The 11,627-nt window shown below is 41.4% G+C and overlaps 1 long non-coding RNA gene across 1 annotated transcript; it reads left to right on the forward strand.

Moving 5' to 3' along the window:
- Positions 1 to 3,322: 3,322 nt before the first annotated feature.
- On the forward strand, positions 3,323 to 8,561 carry LOC124052832. The gene is made up of 4 exons (XR_006842060.1): positions 3,323 to 3,651; positions 4,303 to 4,401; positions 6,864 to 7,030; positions 8,354 to 8,561. It is a non-coding gene; the product is annotated as an uncharacterized LOC124052832 (long non-coding RNA).
- Positions 8,562 to 11,627: the final 3,066 nt, after the last annotated feature.

Genomic DNA, 11,627 nt, shown 5'->3' on the forward strand with positions numbered 1-11,627 from the left:
GTATCAGTAAATCTGGTTCAGTGTTTTAAGGAAGCAGTAAGTAATTGGGTCGATTTAGACCTATTTGCGGTCAGAGGGAGGTTGAAACAAAGCAGCAGAGGCGGCCATGTTGCTGACGTTGTGAAGTTTACAAAAGTTTGATTGGAGTAGGAAGCTGCTTGTGTGGATTAGCAGATGGAAAGTACTTCTGTTTAGTCATAGGGACTGTTGAGGCGCAGTAGACATTCAATATGACAATTAGAAATCTGTTAGCAAGCTTGTCTCAAACCGAAAGTAGAAAATGGTTAGATATTACTGTAAATAAAATCTTAGTATCTGAACAAGAAAATTGGATTGTTGATATACTTTACATTACTTTACATTATTTACAATACTTTCAATACTGAAGAGATATTGGATGTTGAATTGGCATAAGTGACAACACTTTCCAGTATTAATTCCAGCTCTTCAAAGAACACAACAAGCTCTTTCATTTCAACATTTTCTGATTTGTAGCTACTTGCTTCTCGCTGCTCTTTTGTCCCTCAATGCCAGCTTATGTTGCTGGTAACACATGTGTCAGTAGTGAAGCCAGAGTTGTCAAGAAGGTGTCTGGATAGTGTCAGACAGAGCACTCACCCTGCAATGATGGATTGGGTTTCCGCTGCACCTAGATGCACACAAACCTGCAACTTCCTGCAGAAATGAATCATTGGGGGAAAATGGATATTCACAGGAGAGCAATGCATACTGCTCAGACCTGTTAGGTGGCAATGATCTGATGTTATGCTTCCTGAGCAAATAAATTACTTTGACAATGTCAAAGCAAACTCAAAGACAGAACTCTTCATGGTCACCCCCCACCAAACATCTTTATAACATGAGGATGAACTTGATATGGAAACTTTAAGAAATATTGATTATGACCATATGACCACACTACACAAATGCTTGTTTGGCCAGTAACTACAGTATAACCATTTGTCGTTTAAAACCTGCAAAAAAACCACACTGGGTCAATGTTGTTGAACCTGATACTAATCTGTTTTGTTGGTCCTGAAATCTAAATCCTTGGCTGCAGTGTAGTAGCACATATAGTGTGAATAGGTGGATTAAACCTGTTATTCGATACACAATTTGATTCATGAGACAAATAAATATGTACCAATGTTAGTAACACCAACTTATTCCTCTACACAGTGAATAAGAAACAGAACAAAAATGAAAAAGAGATCTACAAACGATTTACCCTATAAATAACATTCCCCATATAGAAAACCAGTGACAGTGTGGGGAGCTAACTAGAGCTAACATGCGCAGTTGGTAAATGCTCTTAGATCTACCACAGTTAGTAGTGATAACGCCAGCAGAATGACTGATCCTGCTCATACATTTAAAAATTACCTTTAACATGCCAAAAAATAGAACTGTCAATGTTTCTGAATGCTTGCTGTTGCACATATGAGCATTTTGTTTACTAGTGTTGATCAGCTGTTCGTGATTACTTCTTTCATGACCCTGTAAGGTGGCTGAATTTGCAGGAATGATAAGAAGCTTGAGGCTAGCCGCTACCCTTTTACACCTCAGTTAAACCCAGGCTACTGCCGCCACACAGCCATTCTTATAAGACAGTTTTATATTAAGGAAAACATCTTTCTTTTTTATATTTGTGTATGTTTGTCACACTAGCTATTGTGCACATTCAAACTGGCTCATAGCAATTGGATATACTAGGGCATGGGGAATATGTGATGTAAAGAATGTAAAGAGCAAAGATTTGATAACCTGTAGACTGATGATCGTGTTGTAGCAGCATCTGGTAACACTTTGTAATAATGGCTGCTAAGCCGGGTTATCAGGAGCTGCATGATGTGGAATACTCTTTTATCTTAGTGCTGGAATCTCAAACTTTCTGCTTTGTGAAAGCCTTAATTATGGAAAACTCTGAGTATTTTTTTCCTTTTTGTTTGATCTGCTGAGGTAACACCCAGCTGCTGCAGGGATGTTAATGTCTGGAGCATGCGAGGAGCTTTTCTTGCCACTATTGCTGTTGTTTGTCTTTTCACCCCTCTGGAACATGGTGTGACTTTACATGGTTGAGGTAATCCTTAAATGTGCCATACAGATGTAAAGTAGTAGTTCATTACACCACTTCTTTGCTGTTTATGTTAGAACATTTTGCTTTGGCATGCGTCACTCCTCTAGACATAAATTTGTTAATTCTAACATTATGTTGATGGTTTACTAGATCTTACAAATGCAGTAAGAGACTCTATGAATTTATTGTAACAGGGAACAAATGTCTTTGCAAAAGAATAAGCATAGCATAATTTTATGCACTACTAGAAGTATTAAACATATACTGTAAAAAGAGATTTTACAGCCATGTTAGCCACTGGATTTTTTTAAACCTTGTTACAGCAGTGCTGTGAGGTAAATGCTAACGCAAGCATGTTAACACAATGACAACGTTAACATGATAATGTTTAGCAAGTACATTGTGTACCGTATTTGTTATCTTAATGTGGCATTATAATGTCTGTGTTACGTTCAACACAAAACAGGGTTGATACTGATGGAAATTTCAAGTATTTGGCCATAAACCAAAGTAATGAACAAAGTTTTGACCTGATAATGTTGCTAGACGGTACTGAGATTTTTGCGGGCCATGACAGTTATGTAGTGGAAATCTGTTATCATTATAATCCATTACATTGTCATTAGGATTCATTATTTGGAACCGTGAATGTCTGTACAAAATCTCATGTCAGTCCCTCTGACAGTTGCTGAGGTACTTCAGTCTTGAAGTGGTGGATGAACTGACCAACACTGCCATCTGTCAAGCCACAGCACTAGCACGACTAAAACATAAAAGGATTATGCATATAATAGCAGACCACAAAAAATGCGGATATGTGTTTTATTTGGTGTGTGTTAATATCCATATGCAACACACAGACGCTAAAGCTGTAGTTATGATGTCATGCTCCCTTTGTAACCAGTGGATGGCCATGTGATCTCAGCAGTTGCTGGACCACTGTTACCACCCAGACAGCTGCTGGAGAGCAATAGGCCACCTGATGAGCATCTCAACATGAGGAACACACCTGATGGCACACCCCGTGGCTCTGTTCTCTTGGGAGCCTTGCAGACGGCTGGAACGGTGGTTTTGGGCACCACTCCAACAGCAACATGGAAGTCAACGGAAACCAAGTTTGAAAGCAAGGCTCATAAAATCACCAATCACACTTTTATGTTTGCTAACAGCCTGCTGCCACTGAGGAGAAGCTCCTTTAATGAGGCTGCGCTCAGTTATTCATAATAGATGGCTCAGTAATAGAAAACCGCTGTGGCGCTGTTGCATTGGTTTCACATTTTTGAATAATAGCCAAACCAGTGAAGCATAAAAAATGTTCAAGGTTGTTGCAGTACAGCATGAAATTCAAGACCTGAGTTTTCCAAACCTAGTATGTGGTCTCTCTCTACAAAAACTGGAATACCCACAAACTGGGATATACAGCTGGGTCCACTGGACACTCCCAGTTCCTCTGCCACCTCCTAATCTTCATGAGAAACCAAGGAAGGACTCTTGGGTGAAAAGGTCGCTATCCCACAGCATTCCTGCCTTGGCAGGGGTGCAAGGGTTGAGTTGAAACGAAGGGGCAGGGTGAGGTAAGCAGGGGCATTGTAAGACTAGGGGAGGTAACTTAGTCGGGTTTGGCCCTTTGGCTTTTGTTGATGTTTTTTGTTGTCATTGTTGACCAGACTTAATACAGCATTCCTCCTGGCTCTGCAATGAGTGTGTACTGTAGAAAGGTAGCAGTGAGGGAGGAAAGACGACAAAACAGATGGGTTTTTAAATCTTAGGGGCAAACAATAGAAGGTGAGGCCCCTGAGCCATTTTGGACTCTCAAGGCCCTCGAGGCCTTTGAGCAGAAAACTGCATGACAATGAGAGTAAATAGGCAGCGAAAACATGAGTGACCTGCGAAAAGTCACCTGAGGAAAGATTTGCTAAATACACCATTTAACTTTACAGATTGTTTATGAAGCAATATGCGAGATTGCAAAGAAATCATTTTACTTGTGACACACTGAAACCTTGCATGGCTGGTTGAGAAATGCATGCCTCTTATATTTTAAACTGTTTTTCTGTTCACCTTAAAGATGTAGTTTGTCAAAATCCTTCAAAATCCTCCTTTTTAATGACCCACATCAAAAGAAAAAATTCATCATCTTGCCCGATGTGACTTCACCAGGGGTAATGGGGTCAAGCTGTGGTCAACTGAAGCTTCACCTACTGCCTCGTCTTTCTATGTTTCAGCTCCTGACGCAGTCTCCCAAGGCAGATCTTCTCAGACAACTTTCCCATCATTAAAGGCCTGCCTCACTCCTTCTAGGCTGCTTTTAAAACAGATTACAGGTAAATGGGTTGTTTTTACCCTGAAGCCTTCTGTCACTGAAATATGGATGTGTTTGAAGTGCTGGCCCCTAAATCGCCAACAAAGAGGTTACATGTTTAGGTATGAGCAGGATCAGTCATTCTGCTGGCGTTATCACTACTAGTTCGTCGTGTCTTCTAAAACTCGGCTAAATTCCTCAGCCCAAGATTGTTATCCTCAGGTCATCGCTTGCTCTTCGTTTTTCTTGCTGCCTTTTTGAAAATGCACTCTGTGTGCAGTGTGGCCACAAACAAATATGCTAATGGTGGAGCTATGGTATTCAGAGGCATGGCTTTGGCTGGTTTTGTGGTTATGAATTAGGAAAGCAAAAGAGAAGCAGTGTACTTAACTTAGCTGCCCGCCCACCGCAAGTCATGTTTGTCTACACATGCAGATTTTAAGAAGTAGCCATGTCTGTTATCTGAAGTTCTGCAATGAGAGAAAAGAGACTTTCTGCTTCATTCGAACAGGAGAACTGCCAAAGCTCCATCCATCAGATAACCCTTTTAGTTTTTTCGGGTCAGGCACGTAAGAGAAACATTTTGCTCAGAGCATTTCTATGCAGTTGCCAGGCAGAGGTTTTTCAAGGCTGGCCCACGGGAGCAGATTATGACTAATGAGGTCCAAGTTAATGTGACCAGAGAAGGCAGCTGGCAAGGAACAGGCCCCAGTTTTAACCTTTATCATGAGATCTCTCTGTGGGCCAGACTGAGGGACAAACCCACAGGAAGTGCATCACCGCTGACGCCAGTCACAGCCGCCACAAATAAGCTACAGTGACTTATAAGGAAATCTTAGAGAAGACGAAACATTGGACTAAAACTCACTTACTTATTTCTAAATTTTTATTATTAATTTATTTTAATTCACTAATTGTAGGGACTGATTGTACCTTGTATACCTTGGATACGTGTGATAAATTAACTTGATGAAGGATTGAAAAAGATATTTTCAGCACTTGAATCCTTTTATTGTGTTTGCGCCTATGCTGTAAATCAATATTATTTCTCTCAGCATGTCTTCTACTATGAGATGTGATACAAGTGATGATGGCAGATGGTAGTTTGGTTTCATTTACCTCAACTGATGAGGTGACATACAGTATATGCAGAACACCTGTTCCCTGGTCTCCTGTGGCCCCAGTTTTGTTTTTGTGCTCGTGTTTTTACAAGACTGTATATTATTCACAAGGGATGTTTAATAAGTGATGATGTTTCTTACACAAAATTTATTCACTTTCACATTATACTAACTGCTGATCTATGATAGTTATATAAATTTAATTGCAGATAATCTAAATTCTCTACGTATTTTCTTCTACTTAATGTTTAGGGGAGCTTACTGCTGTTCCAGTTTTTCCAGTGTGAGGTCTGGTCCCATGTGAGGAGTTTTGTTTTCCCCTCCTGTTGCTTTATTGAAACCCTCGTTGTCAGAGCTGACAAACAGAAATAAGTAATCAGTAATTGTTTTGTGGTTCTGCACCCACAGAATCAATTATTATGCCTCCCCAGCAATAATTTCCTTGGCTGATTTAAACACAAGCTCCCCCTAGGCACATCATCAGGGCTAATTGAGACCTGGGGAGCTCCAGTGCAGAGGATGTTGGTTTTAAAATGTGTTGTGGCGCAGCAAGGTCCCTGTTGAATGTTTCGTCACTGTGGATAACATTAATGTAGGCACTTCTAAGGCTGCGATCGAGAAGGATACCAATCGAAAACAGTTTTATAAAATAAGGCATTTTTAACATGAGCGTAATGAATATTAAACTCCCAACCAAAACATTTATTTGATTCCCTCCTTGTGGTTCAGGACATTCGCAGTGCCAAGGTGAGAGCAGCAGGTGTTGGAATAATCTGAAACCCACCCAGTTAGCCAGGGCCCCTATTGACACTCCACCCTAATCTGCCATTCATTGTGTCCTGGTGGCTGAAGAGTAGCAGAGGAACAGGACAATTATGACATTAGGGCTGGGTGGCTGAGCAGCAGTCCCAGCTGGTGAGAAACAGAAGGGAGGAATGGGCAACCCGAGAGTGACAGTTCCCACAGGAAAGCAATCCACCACATAGAGAGACTAATTTCCGTCTTCCTCGGTGGGGTGTCTGTGATGACTCAGTTGGGAGAAGGAGTGTAAAAAGATTTGGTCCAAAAGATTAGATAAGATTTTAAAATCATTCAGACTATGATTTGATTCAATTTATTTTTTCCCCCCCAAAACATTCAGGTCCATAAATGTAAATGGTAGACCTATAAATCATTTTTTCCAGTTTTTCCAAAGGTCACTTTTATATCCATGTACCTTCCAATTGTGCTGGTTTACATATTTTGATATAGTTTAAGATGTATTGTATACAGTGCTGTAAAGTGTGATATATTTCAATCTCAGGTTTGAGATCTGCTCCACCACCATCTAAGCAGCATTCCTGTTTTGTTCCACTCCATCCAGGTGTTTGTGTCTCTCGCGTCATTGCCTCATCCTCTAAACCCAGCCACTTTGACATCAAAGCAGAGGTGTGTTGTTCCCTCTCCACGCTGAGCAGAATGTCATGGGAGAGTGACCCTGCGAGAGGCTGGTCCAGCCCCAGGACGATGTGGAGCCACCTGAGAGGAGCGGTCAGTACATTCCTCTGTGTCTCTGCACTGTAAAGGCTGAGTGGCCTGAAAAGCCATCACATGTCTGAGAGAGTCAGCAGATGGTAGCGTGTCATACAACCAAAATTACTTTCTTATTCCTCGAACACAAAATAGTAGTTCATGATAAAACTTCAAAGGAATAGTTGGACAATTTGGGAAAGATTCACTTTCTTATCAAGAGTTGGATGAGAAAACCTTTGCAGCTCTTATGACTGTCCACTAATATGAAGCTGCCAAACAAAAACAAGGTTACCTTAGCATACAGACATGGGAGTAATCTGAATCTTCTCATCTAGTTTTTGGCAAGAAAATGAATGAGCATATTTCCCAAAACTTTTTTCTTGAAGATCTTGTAACATCCTTCACAAGAATGTCAAAGCTGCATTGATGTGCTGGTGCAATGCACTGCTCTTAAGTTACTTTGTAAAGAGACAGTGTGGCCACAGCCTGCTCATCCTGTTTACTGAATTTTTAATTGCGTCAGCTATGGTAGCTATTACCATCTCATTCTTCTTATGTCTATCCAAACCTATCTTATACAAAAATGTCACACACCACGTTGAGAGATATTAGCCAAAGTGACGTGTACTCTGAGTCATTTGTTGATGAATGTTATGAGCACAGAGTCTTAATGTGGTTTACAATAACAAACCTGTATGGGTGAGGAGAGTCAGTCCAAGTCCTTTTTTAAGGGTCAGTGTGTCTGCTCTCTGCTCTGTCCAGTTGCATACCTGCACTGACGCTGTAAGTAATAAAGTAGGACCTCCTTTGATCTGATGTCCCACCCAGAGGCTTCTCCCTCTGAGCAGACAATACTCCAATTCATTACTGGACCTGCCTCTTCAAAGCTCAGCCACTCTGTACCGGGAAACTCTAAACGTAGGTCCCAGACAGGCTCTTTTAAACACCCACTCACCCCCCTGGGCACTGAGGTGTTGGCTGGATGAGTCCACATAAGTCACGGTAGCCTGCACATATCCCCTCCTTAGCCCTGCAGCACCACACCTATCCCCCTCAGGTGACAGGTGGATTATTGGGCATTGGTATTTCTGTATTCTCCTGCCCAGTTATAAGCACGCCCTTTGACCGTGGGAAAACGTCACTTAAGATCTGCAGAGATGTTCTGCAAAATCAGATTGTTTCTGTGAAGCTCTCAGGTGGTAGTGTTAGTTTCACACTGTGCATCACTTTGTGTTTAAAATCCATCCAAAATCAAATCTAAATTCGTTGCATCTCTTAGCACCCCTTTTATTATTTGTATTCAAAGCATCACTTTACACTAACATATGTTTGTTGTTGCAGTGTAATCCCTTGTTATGACCTCAAATGGGCTGAATGGCTGGTTGGGCACTCAAGAGACCATTGAACCACTTGACTAATGCACAAGTAGTTTGACTTGTTTGGGAAACAGGGATCTGTTATAAATTGTTTGTGTTTGTTGCTCATTTCTAACAAAATTCATTTTTTGTGATTTTTGTTTTGGTTTTCCTCTGTCACAAATAAACATAGCTTTGCTTGACTTAACATGCTTTCATTTATAAAGCAATTAAGTTGTATTGAAAATACATGGATAAACTTAACTAACAGCGTAGATTAAAGTACTACGCCCATTACTGAAGGCACCATATAAACATTTATTAATATAACCTGATATGCTGAAGAGCAGTTCACCCCCTGGGTGGTAAGAGGCTGAAAGTGTCAAAAAAAAGGAAGAAAAAATCCTGCACGTCTCAACATCTCATTTTTCTTCCTCTCTCTCTCCATCTCTCTCTGACCCTGTTTACCCACCACTTGCCAAGTCTGATGTCAGCTCGCTGCACACGGGGTCCCTGAGCGAGTGTACAGTTTCTGTTTTGACACCCGTTCCTAATTACACATGTAAATGATTGATCACCTGGACTTGGCAGAGGCAGCAGAGATGGAAGTCCTTGTTACATGATGGCTCTGCGATTACGTCCAAGTTCAGGACAGTTTCTGCTGCCGGGAACAGTTGAAACAGACACCTGCGATGGCCCGAGAGGTGGGAGATTAAGTTCTGAGCTCCCGCCATTTGGACCAAAGACTCTCTCTATTAGTGGTCCTTGAGGAGCAAGTTGCACAGGTGCGGCTAGATATCTGTGGCTCTTTGTTTGGGATAATCCCGCACAACTTAAACCAAGACTCACCGCTCACACATTTAAGCCGACTCTGTGACACCTGAGGGGCCTGGTTGCTGAAAGCAGACCTCAGTTACTTTTGTGAAATGTGATTTGACTAATTGATTTTGGAGTGGCCAGTCTAAAATGCCTTGGGGGGTGGGGGGCACAGGGACAGGCTGTGATAGAAGCCAAGAGTCCTTCCTTTATGCATACAGGTGGTGAAATGAACCTGCTGCTACTTGAGCTCTCTCCTTTCAGGTACAAAATGATGCTAAATAAAAAATACAGACATCTCAGCTCAAATTGTTCAGAAAATAAACAGCGACCTGAAGTGAGAAACCGTGTAATGCTTTTACAGATGGGGCAAGGGCCTCTCTTTCCCGGTTCTGCCCCGCAACAGCTGTTGGTTCGTCTGTTGCTTGACTCAGGTATGGAGCCAATCTAAGGGCCAGGAGGGTTTTAACCCCAATCTTCTCTTCACAGCCTGGCACACATGGGCTGTGCAGCTGTACTTCCCATTGATCTACTGGGTTGCCTGGATGGCTGGCTGGAGGGAGATAGATTGGAGGGGAAATGGCTTAATTGTCCTCACTCTCACTGCTGGAATGCAAATAGCCCTCCACCACTGGCCTCCTCTGTGAGGACAACCCCACGTTGAGAAACTGAGGTCCTTTTTATTGTGGTGAAGACTAAAAAGAAGAGCAATTATGAAATACACGGAATCACCTTGACACTTTTTCCATGGTCATGTAAGATAGGCCTTTTTTCAGGTTTGTGAATTTTACATTGTCTGTTTTGTTTTTGTCTTTTGTTGAAGAAAAAAATAGCCTTCCATTCGTCAGCCAGAGGTCAAACAGATAGACAGGTAAAGGGTCATGACTCATGCAGAAAAGGCGGGAGATGAAAGAGTTAAACGCGGAGGCATACGTATCCTGTCTGACTTTGATCTCTGCCTCAGGTAGCTCTTTCATAGCCATCAATCTTGGCCAGGAGCTGATGGGAGGCTGCTCCCTGTGAGGACGGGCTTGCTCAGACTGAGACTGTCTCCGCGTCTTGACAGAGCGCTGGCATGGCATGTCAGATATTCATTCAGCACTGCAAGTCCGCAAAAAAGGAAAAAAAAAATCCTCAAAAGTGTTTCTCTTTTAATTTTCCACTTGGTCTAATTTTATCCTTGCGTGTATCAATTCCATTTCACTTTTTATTATTATCAAAAGCCACTAGCGACGTAAGGCAGGAATGTGGGTGGACAGGGAGGCAGAAAGGGCTTGTCCTTGTTCTTGTGAGGTTCGAAGATGATATGTGCAAGTCTCTGAGGCTTTGATGTTTCTTGGCAGGCTTCAGACAGCAACTGACAATCTGATGATCTGGGAGCACAGGCCTTTTAAAATCCCCAGCCGATCCTGGCCCCAGTCGTCCAGCCCTCCAGTGACAAACGCTTTAATATGACAAGGTTAAACACCTGAAGCACTGCAGCAAAATGGTCACGACGAAGCCAGGGTCAAGAGAGCAAAATTAAAATGCCAGGCGGCTTAGTGGTTTACTGTGACTGTTCACTTATTGATGCTTGTTTTGCAAAACAGGTCTCTGCTTCATTAGTAAATTAGGAAGAAAAAAAAGGTTTCTATTAATAAAAAAGAGAAATGAAATTCATCAATATTTACTTTCTGTCACATGATTGCTTGCTTGTCAAAGGTGTCCTATAGAGAATTATCATCTGACTCTGCATTTCCCTTCAGCTCTACGGAGCTTCATAGGCTCTTTTAAGTGATTGTTTGGTTTTCTGGACTGCAACTTTACTGATTTAGTTCAGTCTTACAGCTGTCATCTGCACAACAGGCAGCTGCTTTAAAAGAACTTAGCTGAACTTAATGGAGCATTTAACAGCTAAAGAAAAAAAGATTTTGCTATTTATTTATCTCAGGAATTGGTGGAGCCCAAAAACGCTGTAAGAGAGGGAAGATTGGACTCATTGTCATTGGTGGACACAAACATGACTTGTAATGAGTGCTAATGTTTCTCTGTAATGTCTGGATGTGCGAACACCAAGCGTGTTTACTAGCATCTTCAATTTTTCAATTAACTGTCTCTTTATTTTACTTAATAAAAACTCTTACAAATACATTTGTGAAGGCACACTTCTTAAATTAGTTCATGATGAGATGGTTTTTAAACAGTTATTGACAAAAGTTAATAATAAGATCTAAGAATGTTTGTTATGTACCTTATCTCTAAAGGTTAGAGGTCATTAAGTTACTTTTTTTGGAAGATAACGACCTGAGGCTGTGAAATTAGACCGTCACTGTCAACTTTCTCTTATTTACAAATACAAGTCGATCCTATTTGTAATAAGTGTAGGCAAGTCCACTTCAACTCCTTTACAAGTGCAAGGACTCAACCACAGTGCACTGGCTAAGGAATTTTCACACATAACATAC

This window comes from Scatophagus argus, chromosome 21 (genome assembly GCF_020382885.2).
Source record: "Scatophagus argus isolate fScaArg1 chromosome 21, fScaArg1.pri, whole genome shotgun sequence".
Lineage (NCBI taxonomy): Eukaryota > Metazoa > Chordata > Actinopteri > Scatophagidae > Scatophagus > Scatophagus argus.